Raw genomic sequence first — 10,932 nt, forward strand, 5'->3', positions numbered from 1 at the left:
ACTTTAATCTTGCTCTACTTACCTTAATATGTAGTCTTTTTTTTATTAATTTCTTTTCAGCATAACAGAATTCATAGTTTATGCACCACACCCAGCGCTCCATGCCATACGTGTCCTCCATAATACCCACCACTTGGCTCCCCCAACCTCCCACCACCCTGCCCCTTCAAAACCCTCAGATTGTTTTTAAGAGTCCATAGTCTCTCATGGTTCATCTCCCCTTCCAATTCTTAATATGTAGTCTTTTAATGGAGCTATCATATGTAGATGCTAAAATATGTTCTACATGTTATAGATTAGTTTAATCTACAGGTTGGGCATATATTCTTAAATTTCACATTTAAATTTTAATTTATTCACAAATTGATAAAAGAGTTGACAATGTCAATTAAACTTCAGTATTATAAACATGAAAAGTTATGATTGCACCATCTGCCAAGTAAATATTCTTTTTCTTTGATTTTATGACAAAATGATGGTTGTAAACATTTTATTAACAAGCGTATGTTGCATTTAGAAATAGATGCCTTGTCAAGACAATTGTACGAATTTATAAAGAAAAGTTAATGAGTCACATGGTACTATCTAGACTATAATATCTAGGCCCAGTCATTTCTCAGTAATAACATACTTATCATTCATGTTATGCAGTTTTTAAATCCAGCGTGGCATGTTTATTAGTGAAATTAAAACAACCGACCATACTTCACACTGCACATAGAGAAGATAAGAAAACAATATAATTCTTAACATTTTAATCTGAATAAATTTTATTGCTTATAGGAATACAATATTTCTCACACAATTTTTAGTTATTAACATCACTCAGTTGTACAGGTAATACAAGAAAATAGAGTTTTAGATTTATAGTATCAAAGGTCACTCACAGAAAGAAGGTATTTTGGAAAAGTTGTTTTGGTCATCTGCTGCTGCCTGCCTTATCCCCAAATTTTCAGAAAATTTTTGCCATGTCTATCCACATCATCAGCATCAAAAATTTAATTTTGTAAGATAGATCTTCCCTTTACAAAGCTGGCTGGTAAAATGGTAGCAATCTGAACTGTGTTCTGTGGATTTTAGATTTTAGAACATGACATATAGATCAATCTTTGGGCATTTGGCTATAACATGTTATAGTGTCAGTGTTAAGTTTATTAATTAAATAATGATTATGGTAACTTAAGTGAGTGGAGCTTATTGATCTCTCCTATCAAAGAAGTCTGGAGGTAACTATTCCTCTGTTGGTTTGATGACTGTATAATCACCAGGGAGCTGGGTGCCTTCAGTGTTTCTAGTCTCATCCTTAACCCTAATTTCCATTTTCTTGTTGATGTCATCATTGATGATGGCGGCCAGCATTCCTGCCATTGTATTTGTATTTCAGCCAATAGGAAGGTGAATGAAGGAAGGTTTCTTTCCTAGCAGATTTTGCTTGTATTTCTTGGCCACTGCTATAGGAAAAGAGGCTAGGGAACATGGTCTTTATTCTTTGAGTCAAGGTATTCATCTATAACTCATGCTTCTGTTATGAAAAAAGTTGCAAAAAGATGGTATTATATCAGTGGGTAGGAATCTGTCATAAAAATAAGATTTAGAAGCTGCTGGTGGTTGTATTCTATTATTAAACTTAAGAACAGAAAAAAAAACTGTTTTGAAAGAAAAAAAAAGGCAAAAATTCAAGGAACGACAGACAAAAGTGAGAAAAAATGATCAGCCTTCACTACCATAGACCCTGTCTGTGTTTCTTTCTGTTCCTGATGCCCAACTTCATCCCTGCTCGGTGTCACAACCTAGTGAGAGAGTGTTATGTCTGGAATTTAAGCCCTGCATTGAGTCCCCATTCTGTAATTTACCAGCAATTATTTTTGTCTTCTTCAAATTCCTATATGTCAAAGACAGATAGTAATAGCTATGTCATAGAATTTTTTTAATTAAAAAGTATAAGAATATGTTTGATTTATAATATACTGCAAAAAAGAAAGTTGTAACTATTTTTATCATAATGTTAATTTGCCCCCAAATATGACATATTTTGACGATTAATATAGCAAGCCTGGTGGTAAATTAAGAAAAAAAAAAGTGCTACACACTATTTGATTGGACTCAGATTGAAGCAGAAGATAGCAAAAGAAATTAAGGAGAAGACAAAAAGAGTAAAGTTCTTAACTTGGCACTATTACAAGATTCTGATTAAGAAATGGTTGCACAATGTGGTCTGGTTTTATGTGAGAGTATTTTCTCCATCTCACATTGGCAGTCTCTGATGACTGTCATCTCTAGATCCCCAGGACATTTCAGTTGACCAGCCTCCCTAAACAATGCTTTGGACCTAAAGCTCTAAAGGGCAGGCAATCTTCTCTGACAACTCATTTACATATATTTTATCTAAGTTGGAAAAATTTGTTTATTCAGTTACACACAGAATAATGTTGATGCTACCACATTTACTTATCTGTTTTTTACTTATTCATCTGTTGTTTGCTTCTTTAATTGAACAGATATTTGAGAAATATTAACTATGTGCTAGATGCTGTTAGGAAGCTAACAGTATATAAGCTATCACGTCCACATCTAAGAAATCTAGATTTAGGACAGCATAGCTATGTCATAGAGTACAATTAATTATATATGAAGTTTCCTGATTAGAAGGATTGAAAAAAATAATTACGGGTATAATATTTGATGTTGGTTTATGCAGATGTTGGTTTATTCAGGATCTAAAGGACTACTTTTCACTATTTCTATTTAACTATGAGGTAGTGATCACAGTGAGAAGTATTACAACCTTCAACGTGGTCCCAAATTCACTTCTTCATTTGTGATCTCAACGAAATTCTTTATTTTCAATGTGTCTCGTTCGTTTTTTCCCAATTTGCTGCTGTTCTTTAACAGCCTTGAAAGTGTTCATTCTGAGTATATTATTATCCACAACAAACACTTCCTCTTAACTTCTATGATTATAATGCCATCCCATTCTCAGTTACTTAAGACTGATGACCCAGAATTACTGGTAACAAACATGCCTTTTCTTTAGTTCATCATGCCTAATTAGCCATCTACTCCTACATTTTTCTCCTTGCTATTCTGTAAGTGCTCTTTTCTTTCCTTTTTCATATCTACCATACTTGTCAATACATGGAACATATTAGCTTATTATTCAGGTTTAGCATCAATATTAAATAAGCCGTATAAAATGATAAAGGTAGCCAGTATAGGAATGATAACTTACCCAAAAGGGTAAGGGCCTGGTAGTAAAGAGCTGAAAGGCTATGCTGGATGATTGGAAGAACTGCCATACTTTTCCAAAAATAGTGGTTTCTGCTTTACTTCTACCAGCTAATGCATACATAAGTTTATCTCATTTACAAATTCTGTCCCAGGACCACACTGTGAAGGAGATGCTTTCTCAGACTACTACTAAGAGTGAATCTTTAAGCCATCATTTTGAGGAAAAAATGTTGGTATTACATACTAAAAAGAATAAATTTAAACTTGAAATGTCATACAGCTGTGGAAATGAATACATTGTATCTATGTTCGATGTCATACATGATTCTAATAAAATAATACTGAGCAAAAAAAAAAAAAAAAAACAGGAACTGAGAATATATCCTGTGTGATTCCATCTATATATGTTCTCCCCAAAATAAAGATGGTTGAAACATAACTATATGATTAGCAATGCAAGTTTAGGGAGTAGAATTTGAAAGGAAGGACTGTTGGTCCAAAAATCATAATGACTCTATTATTTTAGTAAGGGAGAAAGAGGAAGGAGGAATAAATGGTTTGGGGGGATACTTGAAATATTATATTTCTTACCCTCATGAGAAGTAATATGGATATTCACTCTGAGGTAATTCATTCTGTATTATTTTTCTTTACGTATAATTTTCAGTAAAGGAACATTTAAAATTATAATATCTAAAGGAAAATTCTATATTAAAATTTCTTTCCAAAGTATAAAAATAAAGAAGCTTAGTGCAAAAAAGGAGAGCTCACCAAGGCAATAGCAAAATGTTAAGGAAATTCAGATAACAGGAACAGTAGACATACTATTCAGTGAATTGTGTTGCTCTGGTTCTAATTATAAGAATACATGCTGGACCCATATAAAAGGAAAATAATATGGAAAGTGTTTGTCTAAAATACCAAAGTTGAAACTTTCCACTCCTCTTGTGAGCAAGGGCTCCTTCTAGTAAGAACTGGGAGAGACCACAATCAAAAAGTCTCATATTTTGAAACTTATACCAGTTTTAACCCACTGAGCCACCCAGGCACCCCGAAACTTACACCAGTTTTAAAAGTTACTGAGAGACTTATTTATTATTAAGGAAAAATAAAGGCTAAAATAGTTACCATTTTTAAGGAGGAAATCATACAAGAAGAAGAAAAAATTGAAGAGAGATATTACAAAATTGCCAAGAGAGATATTACAAAATTGCCAGATAATAAGCTGAAAACCAAGTCTAAAAAGAGAACTAATTGCAGTAAGTGCGCTTCAGACTTTCTATTCCATTAATCTTCTATTCTATAGCTTTATAAATCTCTAGTCCAGAAGCAGTTTCTGAAATTTTCTTTATTAAAATTGGATTTCATGGCTTTATATCCATAAAGTTTCACTTGAGATTCCAATTTTATGGGAAGTCTATGTAGAATGAAATCTATTTAATGCAAACCTTTATGTAGTAAGAAGAATGCTTTTTCTGTAAAAGTGATTTCAAATTCTAAACCAGACAATTCACAGCAAACATCTCTAATAAGGTCATTGCCCATGCTGGTTAATATCAAGGATATAATCCATATAATCTACAAGTCATGGTTAACATTATCTTGATTGTGGTAATCGCTATAGTGAACACTCTATCAATTGATGACCAACATTATTGAAAGTTGGATCATGTATTTACTTTGCAAAATATACATAACAAAGGCTTATAATAAGTTAGTTAATTTGTTTATAATTCTTTCCATTTCTCAGATTATACTGAATCTCCTCTGGCTCATAAATAATGCATATATTTTGTTTCCTCCTCTTTAATATATAACTATCAATCTCCCTTAATAATTATTGTATCATTTTCTCCTCCCTGATGGACAACCTGTCCATAACTTCCAACCACTTCTTGCTTAAAAATATGAGATTTTTATGATTTTTTGTTATCTCTTGTATGATCCAGAATCCCAGGAGGAAACAGATGGCATGCTCAAAAATGGAGTAATTAAGAAAAGTTTAATAAAGCAGCTAATTATAAAGTTGTGGGTGAAGTTAAGAGAACCATTAGAAGGGTAGTACCCCAGGGGTAGGAAACCTGAATGAGCAAGGGATAGGAGAGCTTTCCACAAGTCGAAGAGAACTATGTACAACAGCTGTGATATTCCTTAGAAGCAGTGAAGGAACCTCAGTAGTAGACACCTTGGCCATACTCTAGCCTATCCTATGTTCTGCTAATTCCTTCCACTAGCTAAAACTGTAACCAGAGGGCAAAGGAGTTTGCTTGTCTAGTTAATAAGGATGAGCCTCCCAGAAATACATTGCAAGGCAAAGAAGCAAACAAAATATCTATCACATTTTCATAAGGTAACAACAGGTAAGACTTTACATATTTTTATGGCACATTAAAATACAGGTCCACTATATATTTTCATTTGAAGATTTTTTCTGATGAATTGTCCTATAATATTAACTTTTGCACATCCCTCTTATTTTTAACTTTTTTTTTTTTTTTTTAATTTAAAAAGCATCATGAGCTCAGAGTCCTATTAGCTCTCTAGTTAAGGTCTTTTCACTCCACAGAGAGAACATGAATTTGAAGTCAGACAAAAATCACTTCAATTCTGACTCTTTTACCCTTGCAAGATATGCTAATTAGGTGAGCCTCATTTCCTTCTTTTGAAGAATGGAGGTTGTAATAATACCTAATAGTAAGTTTCCAAGAGAATAGACTTTAAGTATTTAAAAATCCTTGATACAGTTCCAGACATCAGTTCACTTCAGAGCAGAAACTGAAATGAACTTTTGCATGAATGAAGCAAAAATGCAAGACAGGGATGACAAAGGAGATCACCAAAACAAGAGTGCATTTCTGAGTTCGCTACTGCTATGGATCACGGATGTTTGCTTGCACTCATACTATCTGAAAAGCCTTACCAAATGCGTTTTGGAACTGATTACCCAGAGGCCAAAATGATGAAACCGATATCCATCAGTTCTAATTCCTTGCTGATCATAGGCTTTTCCTCCAGTGTTCACTTCCTCACCTCATTTTGTATATGTATGAATGCACATAATTCCTCAGCATACCCCATGCAAAACCAGTTCCTACCTGGAACAGGCTGTTGCAGCCATGGCTGGAATAAGAGCTTGGGAGGAGAAGATTTTGAAGTGGTGAGTAAAGAATGTTCAATACAATTCCCAATACATGGTAGATATGTTATGGGCTTTAAGTATAAATACAATCATATTATTGTTAATTAACCAACACTGAAATAATACAGTAAACCAGGGTGAAATTACCTAGGTGTGAAATAAAATGTTCTATGAATTTGAACACAGTGCTATGCAGGTAAAAGAAAGCTCTGACAATGAGTGTCAATCAACTAAGAACTTTCTATTTGATTTCTCAGAATTTTCATATACACCTCACTTTTCTGTAGATTCATGCTTATTAATAATATGCTCCCTCTTAACAAAAACATTTCAAAATCAGCAACTTCATTCAGTCATTTTTCTTAAGTATTTATTTAAGTACTGTACCTAATGTGCTGAGGATAACAATGAACAAAAGAGTTTCAAATCCCTATGTTCAGTCTAGCGATGGAGACAAATAGTTGAGGGGGAGAGGGCCAGGTTATGTGAAATGGTGGTAAGTATAATGGAGGACTATGACAAGTGTTGGAAATGGGGTGGGGGGGATGTTATTTTATATAATAATGGTCAAAGAAATCCAACTAGAGATGAAATAGGTGAGGAGGCAGGCATGTGAACATTGATGGAGAAGACTTTTATGTAAGAGTAAACGCCAAAACAAAGGTCTTGTTGGTGACCTATCTATTCGAGAAAAAGCTAAAATATACAAGACTCAAATATTTGAGGAAAATGGTATCCAGTGTGGTTAGAATGGAGTGAGTGATAAGGAGAAGAGTAAAACGAATCAGAGACGTAGTGGGTCCAGATCATATAGCCTTCCATGCAATGGTATGACTTTGACATTTACTAAGTGAAAGAGAAAGCCAGTGGACCATTTCGAACCAAAGAGTGTCAGGATTTGAATTACATCATAAAACTATCACTCTGATTGCTGTGAGAAAAGATTTTACTGGTGCGATAGTAGAAGCAGGGAAATTATTGCAATAATGCAGGTTATTTGATGGTATATTAATATAGTGTGGTAGTAGTAAATGATAAAAAAAATATTATGACCTGTCAGAAGTATTTTAAAAGTATACTCAGGGGACACCTGGATGGTTCAGTTGTTAAACATCTGGTTTCAGCTCAGGTCAGGATCCCAGAGTCCGGAATCAAGCCCTGCATCAGGCTTTCTGCCCGGCATTGCTTCTTCCTTTCCAACTCCCCCTGCTTGTGCTCCCTCTCTCAATGTGTCTCTCTCTGTCAAATAAATAAATCTTTTTTTAAAAAGTTTGCTCATGGAGTATTTTCTGATGGATTTTATGGAGTGTGAAGAAAAGAGGAGTCAGGACTGACTAAAGCTTGAACAACTGGAAGGACACAATCTAGTTGACTAAACTAAGAAAGATTGAGCTAAAGAGGACTTTAGAAGGAGGAGTAGGCTTTTGATATTTGACATGTGAAATCTGAAATATATTTGTTGTCCAAGTGGAGATACCGGATAGACTTTTGGATATATGAGACTGAGGTTGAAATAAGAAGCCAGGAATGCAGATAAAAATTTGGGAATTATGTTATTTGAGGTTCCATAAAATTTTAGGATGGTATGTTCATGCTCTGTGAAAAATAGTGGTGGTATTTTAATAAGGGATTGCATTAAATGTGTAGATTGCTTTGGGTTAGCACAGACATTTTAACAATACTTGTTCTTCAATCCATGACCATGGAATGGTTTCCATTTCTTTGGGTCTTCCTCAATTTCTTTCATCAGTGTTCTATAGTTTTCAGAATACAGATCTTTTATTTCGTTGATTAGGTTTATTCTTAAATATCTCACGCTTTTTGATACACCTGTAAATGGGACCAATTCCTTGATTTCTCTTTCTGCCACTTCATTATTGGTATCTAGAAATGCAACAGATTTCTGTACTTTGATCTTGTATCCTGTGACTTTACTGAATTCGTGTCAATTTCAGCAATTTTTTAGTGGAAACTTTCAGGTTTTCTATATAGAGTGTCATGTCACCTGTGAATAATGAAAGTTTGACTTCTTCCTTGCAGATTTGGATGTCCTTTATTTCTTGTTGTTACCTGATTGCTAAGGCTAGGACTTCCACTAATATATTAAATAACAATGGTGAGAGTGAACATCTCTGAGTTGTTCCTGATCATAGAAAAACTGAGAGTTCCCCCCACCACCGAGGATGACATTAGCTGTGGTCTTTCATATGTGGCCCTTACGATGTTGAGTTATGTTCCCTCTGTCCTTACTTTGTTGAGAGTTTTTATCAAGAATGGATGCTATACTTTGGCAAATGCTTTTTCTGAATCTATTGAGAGGATGATATGCTTCTTATCCTTTCTTTTATTTATGTGATGTATCATGTTGATTGATTTGTGAATATTGAACCACCCCTGCAGCCTAGGAATAAATCCCACTTGATCATGGTGAATAATTCTTTTAATGTACTGTTGGATTCAATTTGCTAGTATCCTGTTGAGAATTTTTATATCTGTGTTCTTCAAGGATATTGGCCTATAATTTTCTTTTTTAGTGGGGTCTTTTTCTAGTTTTGGAATCAAGATAATGTTCAAATATCAAATAATAATGTAATTCTCTTTTTGAGTTTCCTAGAATGAGTTTGGAAGTTTTTCTTCCAATTCTATTTTTTGGAACAGTTTCTGAAGAATAGATATTAACTCTTCTTTAAATGTTTGGTAGGGGCACCTGGATGACAGTCCATTTAGTGTCTGCCTTCAGCTCAGGTCATGATCCCAGGGTACTGGGATCAAGTCCCACATCAGGATCCCTGCTCAATGGGAGTCTGCTTCTTCCTCTCCCACTGCCCCTCTACCCCGCTCATGCCCTTCTCTTTCTCTCTCAAAAAATAAGGAAAATCTTAAAACAAAGAAATCTTTGGTAGAATACCCCTGGGAAGCCATCTGTCTCTGGAGTTTTGTTTGTTGGGAGATTTTTTTTTTTTTAAAAAGACACATTTATTCAGCGTCATGATCAGACTATTACATTTAGCAATCAACAGCATGGGTGCAAAAAAAAAAATCTACATTAAAACCCTTTGTTGGAATGCTTTACACTTTCCACAGAACAGAAACTAAAATAACCTGTTATACAATTAGTCACAAATACAGTCCTCGAGTTTTTTTGCCCATACACATGAGTATTGTCTAAAACATTTCTTCTTTGTAGCAGCTAGGCCCTGCCACCACTGTGCTTGGCTGAGTTCACAAATCTGTTGTAACCTGTAGCTTCCCTGTCACTTCTCTGGCTCTCCTCTCCTGCTAAGCTTTGTTTCCTGGCAGTAATTAAACCCTTCTGCCACTGCCATAGCTGCTGCTGCTGCTGCTGGAACCACCATAGCCACCTTGGTTTCGTGGTTTGGCGAAGTATTGGCCTCCACCACCATAAGGGCCAGAGCTTCTGCCTCCAAAATTGCCTCCTTTCATAGGTCCAAAATTTGAGGATTGATTGTTGTAATTGCCAAAATCATTATAGCTTCCGCCACCTCCAAAGTTGCTTCCATCATTACCAAATCCGTTATAGCCATCCCCACTGCCACCATATCCACCACCACCTCGACTGCCACCAAAGCCACCTCGACCACTGAAGTTTCCTCCGCGACCAAAGTTGTCATTCCCACCAAAACCACCTCCACGACCACCACCGAAGTTTCCAGAACCACTTCGACCTCTTTGGCTGGATGAAGCACTAGCCATCTCTTGCTTAGAGAGCGCTTTCCTTACTTCACAGTTGTGGCCATTCACAGTATGGTATTTTTGAATGACAATCTTGTCTACAGAATCATGGTCATCAAATGTTACAAAAGCAAAACCCCTCTTTTTGCCACTGCCTCGGTCAGTCATGATCTCAATCACTTCGATTTTCCCATACTGTTCGAAATAATCTCTTAGATGATGTTCTTCAGTGTCTTCTTTAATGCCACCAACAAAAATCTTTTTCACAGTTAAGTGGGCACCAGGTCTTTGAGAATCTTCTCTTGAGACAGCCCTCTTTGGCTCCACAACTCTTCCATCCACCTTGTGTGGCCTTGCATTCATGGCTGCATCCACCTCCTCCACAGTGGCATAGGTGACAAACCCAAAGCCTCTGGAGCGCTTGGTGTTCGGATCTCTCATTACCACACAGTCCGTAAGTGTTCCCCATTGCTCAAAATGGCTCCTCAGACTCTCATCGGTTGTTTCAAAGCTCAGACCTCCGATGAAGAGCTTCCGCAGCTGTTCAGGCTCTTTGGGAGACTCTGACTTAGACATGACGGCGGTGGGAGGGGAGACTTTAACGATGCTTACTCAGCGGCGTCCACAGGCAGAAAGCTGTAGGGAGATTTTTGATTACTCATTTGATTTCTGTGTTGGTTATTAGTCTGTTCTAATTTTCTATTTCTTCCTGTTTCAGTTGTGGTAGTTTATATGTTTATTTGTTTCTAGGAATTTATGCATTGCCCAATTTGCTGGCCAAATAATTTTTGTAATATTCTCTTACAAATATTTATATTTCTGTGGTGTTATTTATCATCTCTCCTCCTTCATTTGTGTTTTTTATTTGGGTC

General features: G+C 35.7%; 1 pseudogene across 1 annotated transcript; it reads right to left on the bottom strand.

Moving 5' to 3' along the window:
* Window positions 1-9,386: 9,386 nt before the first annotated feature.
* Window positions 9,387-10,691, bottom strand: LOC309859410 (heterogeneous nuclear ribonucleoprotein A1 pseudogene; annotated as a pseudogene). Its single transcript has one exon. The product of its transcript is annotated as a heterogeneous nuclear ribonucleoprotein A1 pseudogene (transcript).
* Window positions 10,692-10,932: the final 241 nt, after the last annotated feature.

The sequence above is a fragment of the Mustela nivalis genome (genome assembly GCF_964662115.1).
Source record: "Mustela nivalis genome assembly, chromosome: 2".
Classification (NCBI taxonomy): Eukaryota; Metazoa; Chordata; class Mammalia; order Carnivora; family Mustelidae; genus Mustela; species Mustela nivalis.